Here is a 6,972-nt window from a genome sequence, read left to right on the forward strand (position 1 = left end):
TCAGTCATGCGGGGACATGAAATGCCCACATGGCTGAGCTCAGTTACTCAGGCTCCAGCCCCACCAGAGGTCAAGCTGACACTGTGTGACCCATGGCGCCCACTACAAATCACCTTGTTAGCTTAGACTACCTGGCATGGTGCAAAGCCCCGGGTATACAAAGACACTTACCAAGCAATACATCCCAAGGGTTTAGAGGTTACGTCCTAGGAACTGTTCAAGGACCAGACCTTTCTTTGGCAGATGCATGGTTCGAATGCCCTCCTGAGTCATCCCTCTACTGCACACTCACACGATGAGTCATCCCCCTCATGGGATTAGGTCCCTGTATGCTATTTCCACGTCTGTGGTTGCTCCAGTATCTCTGTAAATGCTGAGTGTCTACGCAGAGCATTACTAAGCTCTCTCCAGTGGCCCCGTCTGGACCCCTTCGTTCCTCACTGCAGGGACAGCTTCCCTCCACTCACTCACCTCGCACGCTGCCGAGCATCGGCGTTCCCTCCTTTATGATCTATGCCCGCCACTTTCCAAGTAGCATCCAAGTGGAGACAGTCTTCCCCCTTCGGAAGACCCTGAGTGTCCTTGCACGACGAGTGAACATCAGGTTCTTTCGTGAAGGAAGTAGCTCGATGCTTCCCTGTCTGGTCAAACACAGAAAGATTTATTGTTAATCCCCAGGACACCCGAGGGGCCCTCAAAGTTACGCAAATGTCAAGCTCATAAACAGCTGTGGTCGGGCCTCCTAGGGCCTGCGAAGGGCCCCTTGTTTGCAAAGCTGAGGAGGATACAGTAAATTTGCTAAGGCAAAGGCATTCGTACCTGGATAGGAATCAAGAAAACAGCATCATTCATTAAGTGTGGGTTAATCTGACCCGACCCTCTGTGATGGATCAAATTGATATTAATTAGGGACCTTTGGCAGGAAATGATCCCTGAGGTTCCACAGAGAGTAATTTATCATCAGGGAAAGTAGAGGGTGAACTGATGGACAACTTGGTCCCGACCCCCGGCTGTCTGCTCGTGTGGAACCCGCCAACCATCCTTTAGGGTTAATGATTACGCACAACCACAACTTTTAAAAGCCCGAGTGTGGGGGACGTCTGAGGCCCACGCAGAGGGGACAAAGGCTCAGAGCACCACATGGGACCGGTTTTCTAGGGTCACACTATCCCAACAGCAGCCACGGCGGGAAGTAAATAGGGCCCAAGGAAAATTGGCCGGAGCCTGGAGTCCACAGCCTCTTGGAGTGTAAGGGGAGGTTGGCCCCTCCTGGGCTGAATAAGTCCTGATGTGGCGGATGCTTAGGGCAATGAGGAGGCCTCAGGGGGTGCTTCCACACTGGCGTTGCCACTCATTTGTGCATATGTGGCCACCAGTGGTTTACTGATGAGGTAGAGAGATAGGACAGTTATGGTGCCCCAGCCAATGAAGGAGACCATGCAGCTACACATGTAACATCCTTAACCAGGATTCTTCCTGGAGGCAAAGCACAGGTGCATTTCTGTCTACTTGACTCAAGTCCAAAAGACTAGCTAAACTAGCAAGAGAAAGAAAGGAAGGGGGAAGGAGAGGGGGAGGGGAAAAGGGAGCAAAAGGGATTCTGTGTGTGTTTCCTAGTCCCACTGCGTATCTCTATGAGTTCGTGTGTGCATGTTGCTATGTCCACCTATTCTGAATAGGTGCCCTGTGTTGGGGGCTTGTGTGAGTGAGGAAATAGGGTGCTATCATAATGCAATCTTAAATTTGAAACTCCCATACAACAGCCTTTTTTCTCTTATGTCTGAGTTCTTGTGAAAACTGATCTCACCCTGCTCCATCAACAGAGAAGGAAAAGGCCAAGGTTCCAGGGATACTGTAGGCCTGTGGTTCTCAATCAGAGGTGATCTGGACCCCCAGAGATATTTGTCTGGCAATATCTAGAGACATTTTTGTTTGTCACAACTTGGGGAGGGGGACTGCTACTGGTATCTAGTGGGTAGAGCCCCAAGATGCCACTAAACACCTTAAAATGCACAGGAGACCCCAACAGCGAAAACTTATTTGGACGAAAATATCAATAGTGCTAAGGTTGAGATACCCTGTTGTTGGCTATGGGAAGAAGATGAGCTTCTCAAATCCCGAGAAATGTCTAGAACAACACACCTATGCAGATTGTTATTACCCCTTGGCATTGAGCAGAACGTAGGCTCTGGAGATGCTGAAAAGATGAATTTTGCCACATTGATCCATCTACCGCCCTTGACATAATCGTTTTAGAGATGGTGCGTCTTCTGTATTAGTGAGAAAGGAAGGGCGTGGCATAGCTTCGTTCCTCTGTGCACCTGAGATACTGAACAATAATTAATGATCGAAACAAAGCTTCGATGCACAAGGACAACTAATGATTTTAAGAAACCCTTCAGTGGGCTCTGTAAAGGCTCAGCTCTTCCCAGATTTGATCACTGGATGAGCCCTGGTTCTCCAGGAGGCAGTGGTGGAGGGAACAGCTCACAGCCAGGTTCACCTGTAAGCCAAGAGCGGTCCCATCACACGTGCGCTCGGACTAACTCCTCAAACCTCGACAACCCCTGTTTGTCTCATCTGTAAAATGGAGCTAGTGCTGTATCCTACCACTGTCAGGATGATGAGGACAAAATCCTGTCAAAACATTTGTGGTGCCCAATAGGCTTTCAAGAAATGTTCTCTCTCCTTGTTAAATCTGCAAAGGAAACAATTCCCAAGGGGGCTATCAAGGAAAGAGGAAGAACTAGGATTTAATGGGCCCCACTACCATCCATGCCCTTTACCTGGCTCACCTCATTCTCACGGTCCTCGTGGGATTACTCCCCATGGATGTGGAGTCAAGGCTGAGCAGTGACAAGCTCCAAGCTCCATATCCCTCTGGTAATGAGTAAGCAGGATGGGCACTGGAACCTAGGATGTCTGATTTCAAAGCCCCATCTCGCCCTACCCCCCAGCTTGTGCAGAAAAGCCCTAAAGGAAAGAGGTATCAAATTCCCAGGCCCGAGGCCAGGCACATAGAAGAATCACCCCAGAGATCCTCTTGCTGGAAAATTAACTAGACAAAGCCAGCCCTTTTCCTGGACGGAGAGCTTTTGTGAATTTCATGGAACTCCCCTGATGACCCCGAGACATAATCTCTGGGCCTCCAAGCCTTTGAGATGAGGTAGGGTGTGTGGAACAGGGGAGCCATTGTTCTCTAATTAGAGCCTGGGTCTCCTCTGAGGCTCAAGATGGGCCTCTTACTGGAGTCTTCACCTGCTCCAAGCCAGAGCCTTATGATGCCTCCTCCCCCTCAGAGGCAGCCCACCTGCCAGAATCATGAAAGGCTGTCCTCTTGATGTGAGGAGGGGGAGGGGGACCGCATGACTAAGGGTTTTCCCTGGGGTATAAAGGGCTCAGTCCCCATCTTGTTCAAAGCCAAGCATCGTGCACCCAGCAGCTTTCGAGTGGGACCTTCACGGTAGGCACCCCCTTCTCCTGATTGTGGAGGGGGCCAAAAGGAAGGAAGGGAGGGTGGAGGGAGGGCGTTAAGAATGGAGGAAGGGGGAGGGAGGGAGAAAAAGAGGGAGGCAAGGATGGAGGGATGGTAAGGATGGGAGGAACGAAGGGAGGGAGGGAGGATGCTCTCAAGAGGTACCTGAGCCCTGGATGCTACTCCAAGATGTAGCTAAAAACTCAGAGGCACTCAGCTCTTGTACAAAGAGATGTAGTGCCAGAGGACAACGTCTGGTGCATTTACCTGGGGAAAAAATCCAGCACAACACATCAATGAGAGTCCCACAAACCTGTGTGGGCCAACGTCTCTCCCTAGGGCACCTGGTGTGGAAATAGAACCATCATGAGTCATGGGCTGGCCTTACTAAGCACCTAGTTCATGCTAGGCAGGCCCCACCTTGAAGGATTACTCCATTCAATCCTCGTGACACCCTGAGGAAGATAAGTGGGCATCTTACTGGCCAGGAAAATAAGTACAAGACAGCTTCAGTGTCTGGCTCAGGGCACTCATCAAGGGAAAGGTGGAGCCTGAGCCCCCTCCCCTGGTCCCCCCCCACAACCCGACTCCACCCCAGGTCTGTCCAGCTAGAAAGGCCTTGCTCTTAGAAACATCCTAGATGAGGCGGAATCAGTCTTCAGGGAACACCTTGGTGAGCCAGGCCTCCAGTGCACGCAGACCAAGGCGAGGCTTGGGGACCCTCAGTCCCACAAGATAGCACTGCCGCAAGGTCCCTGACAGCCCTGGAGGCCTCCTTAGGAAAAGGCTGTTCTCCTCCAGGTGGACAGAGCCCCAGCCCCAAGGGCACCTGACTCTGTCAGCAGAAGGATGCTGGATTTCAGCAGCGGCCCTGAGTCATCCCACCCCCTGATCCTAATGTGCATGTCCCCCCCACTTCAAGTCTCTTTCCCCATTGTTCAAGGCTGAGCCCATGCTGTCACCTCTGGCTGGCTCTGCAATTTCCCTTTTCTTGGCTCCCAGCTGGGGATTGTCAACTGCAGTGTCACACCACACCCCAGCGAGTGGCTGGCCAGCCTGGGGGCCTCCCAACAAGTATTGCCAAAACTCTCAACAGTTATACAGTGAATAAAATTACTAGGCTGCTTATTTGAGATTTAATGATCACCATCGCAGTTGAGGGTAAAACACCTTGCTACCGAGTCCAAGCTCGCTCTGCTCGCCGCACGACAGGCCGATGAATTGGGAGGCGAGGTGTTGAGGCAGGGAAGACGACTTTATTCGGAAAGCTGGCAGATTGATAAGATGACAGACTAGTGTCTCCAAAAAACCATCTTACTGGGGTTTGGATGCCAATTTCTCTTATAGCACAGAGCTGGGAGGAGAGGAGGAAGTAAAGTAAAAAGGCCATAAGTTTAGCAAATATCCCCTGGAATAGCCAGCCTCAGGGAAGGGATGCGTTAATTTCTTCTTTCCTGTAGCCATCCACACGTGGACAGGGTCCGGATGTTTCCCTGAACAAAGGCACTTTAACATTTAGGCAGAGGGGCAGGGTTCCCCGAGGCAGGCCATTACTTATAGACAGTATCCTTTTAGTGAACAAAAGCAGTGGAAAGCAAAGGTTAAAGTAAAAGAAACAGATCCAGCCTGTAGTCAGACTTGCCTCCTCCCTGTTACAACCTGGACCAGAGACTCAAGTCGGACTGGCTGAGCAGTTTGAATCTTGTGCCTGGTGCTGCCATGGTCCCCCTGCCGTGGTGCCTTTGGGCAAAGGTGGCCTTGCAAGTTACTGGACCGCTCTGAGCCTTGGCTCCTCACCTAGAAAGTTCTAGTGTGTCCTTATGAGCCAGTATACGGAGATGCTTGGTGAAGACCCAAGGCAAAGAATGACCCAATCACTGAAAGGTAGTGTTTAAAGGAATGAGGTCCTGGAGTTTATAACATCACTTTTAATTGTGGTAAAATATACATAACATAAAAGTTACCATTTAAACCATTTTTAAGTGAGCAGTCCAGCAGCGTTAAGTGCATTCACATTGTTGTGCTAACATTACCTCCATCATCTCTAAAACTTTTTCAGGTTTTTCAGGTTTTTCTCTAAAGGTTTTTCAGGTTGACACAGCCCTGCAGAGGGCAAGCGTGGGAGTCCAGCACTGGCTGCATTTCAGCCTCTACTTGCCCACTCAGCACAACACCTTTGCAAAGTGCACAACATATACAACCGTATTCAGCAGCCCTGTGTGTGCCACTGGGGTAGCATAGTCATTCTGTATTATCATTCAAACTGTGTCCTAAAAACATGTTCTAAAACTGAATATGTGTAAGTCAATCATCCATCTCACATTCCTTTGGGAGTTAGATTCCCAGGGAGCTAAAACTATTCTATTCTAAATCCCTCTGGTCTTTAAGTTGTTCCTTCCCTATTAAATACATGGTTGACCTGCTTGAGGCAATAGACGTAAGTGACTACTGAAGTTCAGTATTGACTGCTCAGATCCCAGGGCAGCTACAGTTGAAATGTGGCAGGTTCCTGACCCCACCCACCTCGCCCCTTCCCCCCAGGCCCTTCCAAAGGCACATTCCTTGAACCGCTAGGACTGCCGCAAAGTATGCAAAAGCATTGTTTGCTAGCGGCAGCGCTGCCAAGCGATGGCCAGATTTATTCTGTGATGATGGTACAAAAGTTCAGAGCCAGCCCGCTCAAGAATATCCTATGATATCACTTATGGGTGGAATCTAAAAAAATGATATAAATGAACTTATTTACAAAACAGAAATCGACTCACAAATATAGAGAAAAAACTTGTGGTTTCCAAAGGGGATGGGGGGGGAGATAAATTAAGAGTTTGGGATTAACAGATACACACTATGTATAAAATGGCTAAACAACAAGGACCTACTTTATAGTACAGGGAACTATACTCAGTATCTTGTAATACCCTATAATGAAAAAGAATCTGTAAAAGTATACACACACACACACACACACACACACACACACACATCTGAATCACTTTGCTGTACACCCAAAATTAATACAACATTGTAAATTAACTATACTTCAATTAAAAAATGGTTAAAAAAATTTTAAGACTGCTGCTCAGAATGCTGGTGGGTCATAACGTATGGGTTGCTCAAAATTCAATTTACAGAAGTCAAACTATAGCACTTGTTAAATTGCCACCCTTTCCCATTCGTCTGTGAACCACTCACAGGTAAGGTGTGTTTTCCTCACTTTGCTTTCCTGGATCCTTGCAATGTGCCTGACCCATAATAAATGACCATTGATTTAGTGAATAAATAAATGAGACCAGAACTACGTCCTCAAGGAGCGCACGGTGAGGTGTCCATTTTACAGATGGATAAACTGAGTCTCAAAGAGGGAACATAATCTCCTTACTGTCGTATTGCTAACAAAGCCGCTGGCAAAGCTGGGACAGAGACACTTTCGGGGCTTTCTCTTTTTCCTGCACTGCATCACGGGACAAACAGCTCCTGTGGGGTCTCGTGTCATGGTT

The 6,972-nt window shown here is 48.8% G+C and overlaps 1 protein-coding gene across 1 annotated transcript in view; it reads right to left on the reverse strand.

Moving 5' to 3' along the window:
• The window catches only part of EFR3A (EFR3 homolog A), a 175,465-nt gene that overhangs the window by 42,222 nt on the left and 126,271 nt on the right, over positions 1-6,972 (reverse strand). Inside the window, exon 24 of the transcript XR_010936122.1 lies at positions 472-641. The gene's annotated coding sequence lies outside the window, so the exon portion shown is untranslated. The remainder of the gene's footprint in view (positions 1-471; positions 642-6,972) is intronic.

The sequence above is a fragment of the Pseudorca crassidens genome, chromosome 17 (assembly GCF_039906515.1).
Source record: "Pseudorca crassidens isolate mPseCra1 chromosome 17, mPseCra1.hap1, whole genome shotgun sequence".
Classification (NCBI taxonomy): domain Eukaryota; kingdom Metazoa; phylum Chordata; class Mammalia; order Artiodactyla; family Delphinidae; genus Pseudorca; species Pseudorca crassidens.